The sequence below is a fragment of the Rhincodon typus genome, chromosome 35 (genome assembly GCF_021869965.1).
Source record: "Rhincodon typus isolate 14 chromosome 35, sRhiTyp1.1, whole genome shotgun sequence".
NCBI classification, from domain to species: Eukaryota; Metazoa; Chordata; class Chondrichthyes; order Orectolobiformes; family Rhincodontidae; genus Rhincodon; species Rhincodon typus.
In genome coordinates, this window is record NC_063366.1 from 23,272,113 (window position 1) to 23,285,928 (window position 13,816).

Sequence of the window (13,816 nt, forward strand, 5' to 3'; positions counted from 1 at the left end):
AACACAGCAGGGCAGGCAGCATCAAAGGAACAGAAAAGTTTACATTTTGGGTCAGGACCCTTGTTCAGAAATGCTAAAGCTAAAATAAGTCCTCAGGGGTTTACTGAACTTAGCAGGTATGTCATAAAATCAAATTGACTCTGATATAAATGGTTGTCATAAGGGGTCACACCCCTCCCATTGTCTGAACATTTAACTACTTAACTGGTGGGATAAAGCTCTATTTGTCTCTCTCTATCTGACCCTGTGGAGAGTTCTCTCTCCTGGACAGAATCATTACAGTTCCAGCCAGGGACATTGCAAACATGGTACAGCCTGGCTAGACTCTGCACTGTAGTTCCCAGTGTCTGACCAGCGGCAGGACTGGAAATGTACACTCAGGGGAGAATGGTCTGACCATCCTGAGGGTTTCTCACTCTTTATGAAGCCAATTTTCCTCATTGTTTCAGCTCATTGAAATGTTTCCCTGTAGTAAACATGCTATAGATTGTGTCATTTCCATGTTAAAGACAGCTGATGGTGTTTTTGGGTGTGAGACAGAGAAAACCAAATGTCATAGGTCATCGGCGTGCTGTTACTCAGTCTGGTTTATATTCTACATTTTGATGACAGAATCTGCAATTCATCAAGACAATCTCAAATAAAAGAGGCAAAGGAGAGAAAAATAAATAGTTACTGTTAAAAACGTGATGCTGTCCTGTTCCCTCAGCTTTTGTTCAACATCCTGAACAGTGACTGAAAGTGATGAGATTTCCTCCGTTATCTTCTCAATCCTCTCCTTCATCTCCTGAATCTTCTTCTCTTTCTCCAGTTTCAGATCTTCCAAGAGAATCCTCTCTTCCTCATGGAGAAACTGGTGAAGTTTTTCAAATTCAGCTTTAACCTGTTTCTCTGTCTTTACACCTTGGTCCTTTGGGGCATAATAATCAGATTGAACAAAACAAATTAAAATGTTGTTCAATCTGAGAAACTTTGAACAATGTTCTGGGAATTTCTTGAAATCCAATCAAACTGCAGCCCATTTCAGAATTATTCAGAGTTATTCAGAATAGCATTTCCAATCTGGTTCATTCTCAATCAGAAAATTTGAGATTTCTTCAAATACATGGATAATCATTCTCTAATGGAGTGAAACCTAATATGGTTTTACAGAATAGCTAGTAATTGATTAAGATTTCTGAAAGCTTGTACAGCTCATGCAGATTTTTTTTCATTTGTGAATATAGAAGCGAAAAACATTTCCAATCTAATTCCCAAAACGAATAATTTACTGTTTTGTTTTAAATACAATGCAGATTATTCTCTAATGCAGTGAAATTACATTAATTTATCCTTCTACAGAACTGATAACAGATTATCAGACAACGATTTACCCAGCAGACAGAGCACTAATTAGCGAGAAAATTGCCAATTAAACTCACTGAGGACTAAAGCAAACTGAGGGTTCTGAGTTATAGATTCAGTGGAAATATCTTCTCCATGACTGCCCAATCATACTCTTATGTCATTTTTAAGATCACTTCACCAAATCACCCCTCAGCCTTTGCTTTCCTAGAGAAAAGAGCTACAGCCTATTGAATGGAAACATATAAAATTAGGAGCAGGAGTAGGCCATTCACTGCATTGAGCCTACTCTGCCATTCAATATGATCTTGGCTGATTATCCAACTCAATACCCATTCCCACTTTCTCCCCATACCCTTTGATCCCGTTAGCCCTAAGAGCTATAGCTAACTCCTTATTGAAAGCATTCAATGTTTTGGCCTCCTTGCCCTTCTGAGGCAGGGAATTCCATAGGCTCATTCCCCACTCGCTCACCTCAGTCTTAAATGGCCTACGTTGTATTCGTAAATTGTAACCTTAAACTGTAATGGCACCCCCATCATCAGGAACATCCTTCCTGTGTTTACCCTGTCTAGCCCTTTTAGAATTTTATAGGTTTCTATGAAGTTGTCTCTCATTCTTCTAAACTCTGGCGAATATCATCCTAACTGATCCAGTCTCTCTTCATATGTCAATCCTGCCATCCCAGGAAGCCAGTTTGTTGCACTCCCTCCATAGCCAGAACATCCTTCCTCAGATAGTGAGACCAACACCGCACACAATATTCCAGGGATGGTCTTACCAAGGCCCTGTATAATTACATCAAGACATCCCTGTTCTTCTAACCAAATTCTCTTGTTATAAGGACCAGCAACTATTTGTCTTGTTCACTGCCTACATGCTTACTTTCAGTGACTGGTGTACAAGGACATTCAGGTCTCAATGCACTCCCTCCCACTCTTTCCTAGTCTATGGCCATTCAAATAATAATGTGCCTTCCTGTTTTTGCTACCAAACTGGATAGCCTCACATTTATCTATGGTATATGGCATCTTTCCCAACAGGTGTAAGCTCTCAGTTTGGGCACCATCCTTGTTCCCACTGCCTCTCTACCTTTTCTGTAGTGCTGACACAAGGCAAGAGTGCCACAGCAAATAACTCTGTAATTCTGAACAGGTTATAGAACAATGCAACATCGGGAAGTACCTGAATGTGAGATAGTGTTTTCTCGTAATCACTTTTTACAGCTTCACATTGATTCTTCTTGCCCTGAACTGGCTTCAGGAAGGTTCGCAGTTCCTCCTGAACAAAAACATCAATTAATTTGTCATTTGTTTCAGAAACACGTATCCAAAAGTTAAAGACTGTGCAGATAACATTCAGATTCTGACAGCTGTCGGGCCGATGCCGGAAGACAAATGGTATTTCACTCAAAGACTGAGTAATTATATAAACATGCCTTAAGTACAGGGAAGCTCTCAAATCCAATTTCCTGAATGTTCCCGGTTCAGGATTCCATCATCTGTTTCTGTTATTTTACTCGGTGTCTGCTCACCTTCAACTCTTGGGTAGCTTCTTCCACAGGCAGCACCTCGTGGTTCTGATGACTTTTTGATGTCTGACAAACTAGGCAGATGAGGCGTTTGTCAGATTTGCAAAATAATTTAATCTTCTCCTTGTGTCGGCTGCATTCCTGCTGAATTTCACCGCCTCCACCGCTTTTTACAAACGTCTCCACGATGCTGGAGAGAGCGCGGTGGGGTCTCAGGGTCCTGGAGGAAGTCTCCGTCCTACAGATAGGACAGCAGGCAATGTCAGCTTTCTCCCAACAGAGGGTTATACAGGATCGGCAGAAGCTGTGATCACACTCGAGTAAGACAGGATCCTTATACAGATCATAGCAAACAGCACAGGAAAGGTCAGCTTCCATCTCGGAAGATTGATCACCGTGCAGTGGCAGTACTCAGCGTTGAGTGAAATATTTACCCAGTATATTTCCTGATTCCAGTAACTGCATTATAAACCACAGCCCAGAAAAGGGCAGGGAAAAGTGAGTAATATCAATGGATTGCTGATGAACAAGTTTGGTTCCCTCGTATTACCCACGGAATAAGAACACAAGAGCCAGGAGCAGGAGTAAACAATTGAGCCCCTGGAGTCTGCTCTGCCATTTAACACGATTTCACCTCAGCCTCGACTCCACTCTCCTGTTCGCTCTGCATAACCCTTCAACCCTTTACGAATTAAAAACCTGTGTATCTTCTCCTTAAATTTACTCAATGTCCCGGCAACCGCCGCACTCTGGGGGAGTGAATTTGACAGTTTCACCGCCCTGAGAGACGCAATGCCTCGTTATCTCTGCTTTAAATCTGTTACTCCTTATGCTAAAACTATGACCTGTCACTCTAGATTACCCCACAAAAGGAAACATCCTCTCTACAACCTCTTTGTCAATCCCCTTTAGCATCTTATACACCTCAATCAGATCTCCTCCCATTCTCCTAAACTCCAGACAGTATCAGCCTAAACTGCTCAACCTCTCTTCATGAGGCTAACCCTTCATCTCTGGAATCAATCTCGTGAACCTTCACTAAACTGCCTACACTACATCCCTCCCCAAGTAATAGGATCAAAACTGTACACATATTTCAGGTGAGGTCTCACTTAATGCCTTATGTGGTTGCAACAACATTTGCCTACTTTTGTACTGCATTTCTTTAGCATAAAATTCCAAAATTACGTTTGCTTTTCTGTTACCTGCTGTACCTGCATCCCAGTTTTCTGTGATTCATGCACGAAGACACCCAGATCCCTCTGCACCAAAGCACTCTGAAATTTCTCCAGATTTAGAAAACAGAATGCCTTTCCACTCCTCTGGCCAAAATGGACAACCTCACGCTTATCCATGTTAAACTCCATCTGTCAAATTTTGGCCCATTCCACTAACTGATCCATTTCCATTTGAAAATTTCTTAATTCTTCATTGCACCTTACTTCCCCAATTATTTTAGTGTCATCTGCAAATCTGGCTATTGTACATTCTACCCCTGCATCCAAGTTACTAACATAGATTGTAAATAGTTGGGACCTAATTACTGAACCCTGTGACATATCACTAGTTACATGTTGGCAACCAGAAGATGACTCATTTATCCTGACTCTCTACTTCCTACTGGTTATCTTCTATCCAAGATAATAAATTACTCCAACCCTGTGTAATTTTATTGTCACGTGTACTCAAGTGCAGAAGCATGGGAGTACACTGAAAGGTGTATAATGTTGCCACACATAGTGCCATCTTAGGCACAAAAACAACTTAGGTACAAAGTAGTAAGAGAAACTAGAGTTAGAAAGATAAGCATTACTTCATAGAACAGTAGAAAAATAAAGAAATAAGTAAATAGTTTGCATTAATGTCTTTTATAGTTTAAACTAAGAAACTAAAGGAATAAGTTAAAAGTTCAACATGTCTTTGATGAGTCCTCTGTTTATCTTGCTCTCCAGGAGATGGGAGATGATGGCCCGGTGGTATTATCGCTGGACTGTTAATCCAGAGACCCAGATAATGTTCTGGGAACCCGGGATCGAATCCTGCCACGGCAGATGGTGGAATTTGAATTCAATAAAATATGTGGAATTAAGAATCTAATGATGACCATGAATCCAGTGTCGATTGTTGGAAAAACCCATCTGGTTCCCTAATGCCCTTTAGGGAAGGAAACTGCCATCCTTACCTGGTCTGGCCTATGTGTGACTCCAGACCCACAGCAATGTGGTTGACTCCCAACTGCTCCCTGGGCAATTAGGAATGGGCAATAAATGCTGCAACGCCCTCATCCTGTGAATGAATGAATAAAGGAGGAAAAAAAAACCTCAGCTGTCTGTTCTCGATGCTGCCACCGCAGACATTGTGTCTGCTGCTGAAACTACCACCTCTCCAATCTCCCCTCAGGAACATGCTCAGGCAGGACCCACTCACACACTGAGCCACCAAGAGACCAGCTGACATACCGCAGAGAGACCAGGTTGAGAGGCGCCACAAGGCACTGAGAGACCAGAGCGGGACTCACGACGAGTCATCGGGAGACCAGGCTGAGAACAACACCAAAAAAATGGGGGGAGAAATGAGAAAAGAGAGGGAATAAAGAGAAGGAAATGAGAAATAACAGAAGGAGCAGAGAAGATCTGTTATTTTGTACATTAACCATTTCATGCAGCACCTTTTGAAATACCTTCTGGAAGTCCAGATATACTCCTTCTATATGATCAACCTTGCTACTTACATCTTTGAAGAACTCTAGCAAATTAGTTAACTATGATTTATCCTTCATAAAACCATGCTGACTCTGATGAATTATGTTTTGACAATGGCAGCCATTAAACTAACTGGTCTACAGTGTTCTCTTTTCTGACTCCCTCTCTTTTTGAATAAGGGCATTATATTATTGAAATTATATACCACAACCCAGTCTGGCCTGACTCTGATACTGGTCCCATAAATAGAAACATTTTTGTCTATTATTCTAATAGAGGACAAAAACACAGCAGCTAATCTGGACAAAATTAATTTAACTTTTGTTCTGTTAGGATTCTAATGACAGCAGGAGTGTAATTGAAGAAAGCTATTACAGTTTATTTAAAACAATAGATTACTTTTACTATATAGCAAAACATCAAAGGGTTGTGTAACAAAGGCTATGGGTGCTAAATTGAGTTGTGTAGTGGTCACCTTTTACATGCAATGTGGCCACATAAAACTCCGAAATGGGATGCGATATGTGCTTGCCCAGTTCCTGTGGGTAACTCATACACCGAGTCATAATCATAGCGTCATACAGCATGGAAACAGACCCTTCAGTCCAATCAGTCCATACCAAATATAATCCCAAACTAAACTAGTCCCACCTGCCTTCTCCTGGCCCATATCCCTGCAAACCTTTCCTATTCACATACTTATCCAAATATCTTTTAAACGTTGTAATTGTACCCACATCCACCAATTCCTCTGGAAGTTCATTCCACACACAAACCACCGTGTCTTATGATCACCAGCCTCGCACAGATCAGCGAGCGAAACTGATTTGAACCCACTGCTGCCACGTTCAAACTCCAGACTGTCTGATTATCTCACAGCTGAACCTGGGGTTCGATAGAATGAAGGAACACTTCCAGATCCCCCTTCAACCCCCTCTGCCAGCAACAGCACCCATTCACTGAAACCCAGAGTACTTTCTGAAGTCAGCACTGTTTGTTCTCTGAACATATTACTGTGACTGCTAACCCATGCGTGTGTGAGTCAGGTCTGTACGCTGAAAGCAACGAGGGTTAAGCTCTGTGACCAGGTCAGGCACATGCAAGAAAAATATTGACAGCAACACCCAGAACTTTTCATTCATCAACTTGACCAAAGTGTTTGATTCAGTAAAGCTTTTTGTCAATTGAATTCAAATTCCACCATCTGCTGTGGCAGGATTCAAACTCCGGTCACCAGAACATTAGCAGACTTTCTGAACTAATGTTACAATGGCCGAATGGGATTATCACAAGACTATTAATCCAAAGACCCAGCTAGTGTTCCGGTGACCTGGGTTCAAATCTCTCCATGGCAGATAGCGGGATTTGAATTCAATAACAATGAAGATCATAGAATCCCTACAGTGTGGAAACAGCCCTTCGGCCTAACAAGTCCACACCAACCTTCAGAGCAACCCACCTAATCTACACATCCCTGAACACTACAGGCAATTTAGCATGGCCAATTCACCTAGCCTGCACATCTTTGGACTGTTGGAGGAAACCGGAGGAAACCCACGCAGACAATGTGCAAACTCCATACAGACAGTCACTTGAGGGTGGAATTGAACCTAGGTCCCTGGTGCTGTGAGGCAGCGGTGCTAACCACTGAGCCACCGTGGAAATAAGAGTCAAATGATGACCATTAAACCATTGTCAATTGTCAGGAAAAACCCACCTGGTTCACTAATGTCCTTCAGGAAAGGAAATCTGCCATCCTTACCTGGCCTGCTTTCACATGACTCCAGACCCACAGCAATGTGGTCAACTCTTAACCCTGGGCAATTAGAGATGGGCAATAAATGCAGTTCTAGCCAAATCCCATGAATGAATTAAGATAAAAACCATGGCGAGTTGTTGTGTGCACTTCAAGGATTTGGAGGGGAAAGAGCTAACAACTTGGAGGACCATAAGAGCTGGGAAAAATCAACAATGAGGAGAAAGATCAGGCTGCAGGAGATTCAGGAATTGAGAATGCTGGCGTTGAAGATGTGCTGTAAGGCTGGAGTTCATGCTAATGTTTGAATACAGTACAACATTTTATAAAGCTTTATAATTGTCTAGAGCCCTATATGGGTAACCTGTCTAAGTGAATGAAGGGGAGGGAATTTGGGAAATTCACAATGACACTGCCATGTTAACACACACCCGAAAACAGTGTCCATTTGTTCTGTAATACTGCAGAGTTTTATAGAGCTCTTGTGGTACAGCGGTAGTGTCACCCTCTCTGAGGCAGGAAACCTGGGTTCAAGTCCCACCTACTCAGGAGGTGTGGCATGGCACATCTGTGCAGTTTGATGAAAAGCACCTAACCCTGCAGTTTGGAAGAGACATCTCTCCTGTTCATAGTATTGCTTCTGTGTTTTTCCATGTAATCGAATCTCAAATCTCCTGCTGCCTGATCGTCCTGCTCAGTGTTTATTTTTCCCAGTTCCTACATTGCCCCAAGTTGTGACCTCTTTCCCCTCCAAATCTTTGAAGTGCACACTACAGCTTGCCACAGTTTTGGTTTAATTCATTCATGGGATTTGCCTTGAACAGTACTTATTACCCATCCCTAATTGTCCAGAGTTATGAGTTGACGACATTGCTGTGGGTCTGGAGTCACATGTAGGCTGGACCAGGTAAGGATGGCAGATTTCCTCCCCTGAAGGGCATTAGTGAACCAGATTTTTTTTTAGAGTCATAGAGTTGTACAGCAGGGAAACACCCCCTTCGGTCCAAATTGTCTGTGCTGACCAGTTATCCTAAATTAATCTTATCCCATTTGCCAGCATTTGACCCTTATCCCTCTAAACCCTTCCTATTAATACACCTGTAAGGATGCCTTTTAAATGTTGTAATTGTACCAGCCTCCACCACTTCCTCTGTAACAGAGTAAAGGTTGCTGTTTGAAATACTTAGCATGTCTGGTAGCATCTGTGGAGACAGAAACCTGAATCTATGTTTCATGTTGATTATTATCACTGTGTTCTTCTGATTCTGATAACTTCCAGACCAAATTGGAAAAATTCTGCTTCTGGGTCCACAGATCCTTCTGGGTGTTTCCAGCTTTTTCAGTTACTAGTATTTCTGGTTTCCAGCATCCACAGTATTTCACTTTGATTTCAAAATGTTGCTGCTGCTTTAAGCAATGAGTGGTCACGGTGAAATTCCTTAACGTTACTCAATTTTCTCTTGAACTAAATCAATAGAAATAGCCTTCATCATATGACTCACATTTAAACAAGCAGAAAATACACCAAGGATGAATACCAGTAACTGTAAAATAATATAAATAGAGATGTATAAATATAAATAATAATTAATAAGCACACTGTGAAAAAGTGACCAGCAGTAAACAGATGCTGTGAGTTAAATATACCCTCAGACAACTCAGAGACTGCACAGGTACCACAAAAGTTGAAGGGGACAGTCCCTATATTACTGACAATCTACCCAAGAAGGCCTATTCACCTCATAAAGATTAGCTGTCTGAGTATTAAATATCATCATGTTAATGCTGTGAGTGTTCCTAACTCAAGAGGGTGAGGTCTGTCTGTTCACTACGTGCTTTCTTTCTTGTGTTATGTCTTGTGAGCCTGAAAACTGTTTGTTGAATCAAATTATGCAATTCAGAAACCTTGATTAACTCCACTGAGCACAGGATCAAATTCTCCATTTCAGACAGACTACTGGGTGTATCCTGTACTTCAGACTGACACATCAGTAATCCAGTCCAACCCATGTGAGGTCTAAGTAAACACTGTCCCAGGGTCTGATTGAAATGAATTCTCTTGAGGGAGAGAGCTGAAATTCCACAGCCCACCCCACCCACGTGCCAAGCTGATGAGAGGAGCAATTAAAATATTTCCAACTACGCTGGAAAGATTTGATGAGTCAAGGATCTTAAAATTGCACCTGAACTGCATTTAAAAGTACCTGCAACCTCTCTTGTCTGGAACTTGTTGCTGAAAATGTCTCAGAAGATGTTTGAGTAGACTTGTGGGAACAAAGTAGTGTCTGTGGTCTCCCAGCACCAGCTGATCCAGGTGGGTAATGAGCTGGGAGGATAGGCAGCCACCTCAACATGGGACCCAGAGCCATTACTGACAGTGCCTGGCCGTGGGCCCAACACAAATCTGCACTCTTTCAAACCTGTGATGGCTGGTCTACGACTGTCTAACCTTGAGCCACCCCCCACAACCCCTGGGTGTGATCTGGCACCAAGTCCTGCTCACACCTGGTCCCTGCATTTATTCAATAAGACCACAGGACCATAAGATCAGGAGTAGGCCATTCAGTTCCTCAAGCCTAATCTGCCATTCAGTAGGATAGTGGCTGATCTGAAATTCCTCACATCCACTTTCCTCAGTTTTCTCCATAATCCTTGAAAACTTTTACTGGTCAAGAATCTATCTCAGCCTCAAATATGGACAAGGCCTCTATCCCCACAGCTCCCTGTGGCAGGAGTTCCAAAGAGTTACACAGATGAAGTTCCTCCCCATCTCAGTCTTGTCTTGTTTATTCTATGCCCCCTTGAAATAAGGGCCAACATTCCAATTCCTGGTTACCTGCTGTACTTGTGTGTTAGCTTTCTGTGTTGCATGCACTAAAGTCCCATTGCATTGCAGCTTTCTGTAGTTTTTCTCCATTTCAATAATATTCTGTCCTTTCATTCTCCCTTCCAAAATGAACAACTTCACATTTTCCCACATTATACTCCATTTTCCAACTTTTTACTCACTCAACCTATCGATATCTCTTGGAAAACTGCTTCTTTCCCCCTTGCATCCTGACTTTTGACCTATTTTAGTGCCATCTGCAAATCTGGCTGCAGTACATTCATTGCTTCCCTCCAAGTTATTTATATACATTGTACACAGTTGCAGTCCCAGCACTGATCCCTATGGAATCCCACTGGTCACAGGCCACCAACCAAAAAAAGAACCTCTTAACCCCATTTGCTGTTGCCTGCTCATTAGCTAATTCTCTATCCATTCCAATATACTATCTCCAACACCAAGGGTTCTTATCTTATGACTTAACCTTTGTGAGGTGCCTTGTTGAAAGCCTTCTAGAAATCCAAATACAACAATCTACTGATTCCCCTCTAACCACTCTGGTTGAGACTTCCTCTAAACACGCCATTAAATTAGTCAAACGATGTCCCTTTCACAAAACCATGCTGACGCTGCTTGATTAGATTATGATTTTCTAAATACTCTGCAATTCTTTTCCTTAATAATTGATTCCAATACATTTCCAACAATAGACGGTAAGCTAATTGACCCACAGTTACCTGCTTTCTGCCTCCCTCCCTTTTTGAGCAGGTGTGTCACATTAGCAGATTTCTCTAGTACTTCTCCAGAATCCAATGATGTTTGGTAAATTGTAATCAGTGCATCCACAATCTCTGTAGCTTCCTCTTTTAAGATCCTAGGATGCAAGCCACCAGGGCAAGAGCCCCATTAGTTTGTCTAATATGACTTCTTTAATGATGGTGATGGTAATGGTACTTAATTCCACCCCCATATTCTTTAGATTTGACAGAATGTTCGAAGTATTTTCCCCTGTAAAGTCTGAGACAACATATCTGTTTAACTCCTCTGCAATTTCCTTGCCCCGTAACCCTCTCTACAGATTCATTTCCTAAGGGGCCTATGTTTACTTTGACCTCTCCCTTCCTTTTATATATTTAAAGAAACTCTTATGGAGTCATAGAGTTGTACAGCACGGAAACAGACCCTTCGGTTTGACTCGTCCATGCCGACCAGGTTTCCCAAACTAAACTAATCCCATTTGGTCTGCATTTAGCTTGTATTCCTTTAAACCCTTCCTATTCATGTACCTGTCCAAATGTTTTTTTCCAATGTTGTAACTGTACCTGCATCTACCACTTCCTCTGTCAGTTCATTCCATATATGCACCACCCTCAATGTGAGAAAGTTGCCCATCAGGACCCTTTTAAATCTTTCCCCTATCACCTTAAACCTATGCCCTCTAGTTTTGAACTCCCCTATACTAGGAAAAAGACCTTTGCTATCCTTATCTAAGCCTCTCATGATTTTATAACTCCATCAACCTTATGTGCTCGAGGGGAAAAAGTCTCTGCCTATTCATCCTCTCCTCAGAACTCAAACCTTCCAGTCCCAGTGACATCCTTGTAAACCCTTTCTGTAACATTTTCAATTCATAGCCACAACATGACATCCCAAAAACTCCTGTACTCAATACTCTTATCAATGAAGGCAAGATTACCAAATGCCTTCTCCACCACCCTGTCTAACTATGACACCACTTTGAAGGAACTATGTACCTGAACCCCTATATCTCTCTGTTCAACAACACTCCCCAGTATTGTAAGTTATTATGTTTCTCACTAGTTTATCCTCATAGTTTATTTTCCCTGTCAACATTATCTTATTAGTCCTCCTTTGCTTGATTCTGAATTTAAGCTACCCTTCAGGGCTATGACTGACTTTAGCCTTCTTAAACGCCTTTTATTTCAACCTAACCATTATTTCAACTTCTCAGGTTACTGCGAGAGGCAGGGGAACAAACAGCTGGGGCATTAGATATCTTCGCATCCTTTTTGACCACAGACAAGGTTCCAGAGGACTGAAGATTAGCCAATGTTGTTCCCTTGTTTAGGAAAGGAAGATTGTATAATGCAGGAAATTATAGGCTAGTGAGCCTGATGTCTGTGGTGGGAAGCTTTTGGAGAAGATACTGAGGTACAAGATTTTGAAAAACATGGACTAGTTAGTGACAGGCAGCATGGTGTTGTATGGGGAAGGTCTTGTTTCACCAACCTGATTGAATTTTTTAAAGAGGTGACAGAGATAATTGATGAAAGAAGTTCTGTGGATGTAGTTTCTACGGACTTTAGTAAGGCATTTGATAAAGTACCACATGACAGATTGGTACAAAAATTAAAATCACATGGGATTCAGGGTGGGCTGGCTAAATGGATACAAAACTGGTTCAGTCATAGAAGACAGGGAGTAACAATGGACGGGTGTTTTCAGAATGGAGACCAGTAACAGGGTCCTGTATTGTTTCCAGCACATATGAATGATCTGGAGGAAAATGTGGGTAATCTGATTAGTATGTTTGCAGATGACATGAAGATTGGTGGAGTTGCTGATAGCACCAATGATTATGAAAGGATACAACAGGATATAGATAGATAGATTGGCCACTTGGGCACTAAAATGGCAGATGGAGTTTAATCCAGACAAATGCGAGGTGATGCATTTTGAAGGATCAAATTTAGGTGTGAATTATACTGTAAAAGGCAGAACCCTTAGGAACATTCACATACAGACGGATCTGGGAGTGCAGGTCCACAGTTCCCTAAAAGTGGCAACAGAGGTAGCCAAGTTGATTAAGAAGACACATGGCACATTTGTGCTCATCGGGCAGAGTATGGAGTACAAAAGTTAGCAAAACATGTTGCAGCTATATAAAACCCTTGTTAGGCCACATTTGGAGTATTGTGTGCAGTTTTGGTCGCCACATTACCAGAAGGACATGGAAGCTTTGGAGAGAGTGCAGAGAAGGTTCACCAGGATGTTGCCCAGTCTTGAGGACATTGGCTATGAGGAAAGGTTAAAAAGACTAGGATTGTTTTCACTGGAAAGACGGCGGCTGAGAGGAGACCTGATAGAAGTCTACAAAATTATGAGGCATAGATAGAGTGGATAGTCAGAGACTTTTCCCAAGATTGAAGTTTCAATTACAGGGGGGCACAGGTTCAAGGTGAGAAGGCAAAGTTTAAGGGAGACGTGCGAGAGAAGTTTTTCATGCAGAGAATGGTAGGAGCATGGAACACACTGCTGGAGGAGGTGATGGAAGTGGGCACATTGGCGACATTTAAGAGGCATCTGGATAGTTACATGAATAGAGAGCGAATAGATGGATATAGAGCGAATAAGGCAGGTTTATTTTTTAGTTCAGTCAGGGCATGATGATCGGCACAGGCTTGGAGGGATCAAGGACCTGTTCCTGTGCTCAACTGTTCTTTTACTTTTTGCTCTTTGTTCTTAATCCTCTCTTCAACTTCCTTGGTTAGCCACTGATCCGCATTAGCTCCCAGTCTGGCATTACCTCAGTCTTGCATATCTCACTTACATTGTTAAATCACCCCCATGACCTCCTGATTTCAGCAACTCCCTTCAACTTTACAACTCACCGAAATCACCGCACCCCTCCCATT

At 42.0% G+C, this 13,816-nt stretch overlaps 1 pseudogene; it reads right to left on the reverse strand.

Moving 5' to 3' along the window:
- The window catches only part of LOC109926205, a 468,382-nt pseudogene extending 464,895 nt beyond the window's left edge, over positions 1-3,487 (reverse strand).
- Between the last annotated feature and the right edge of the window lie 10,329 nt (positions 3,488-13,816).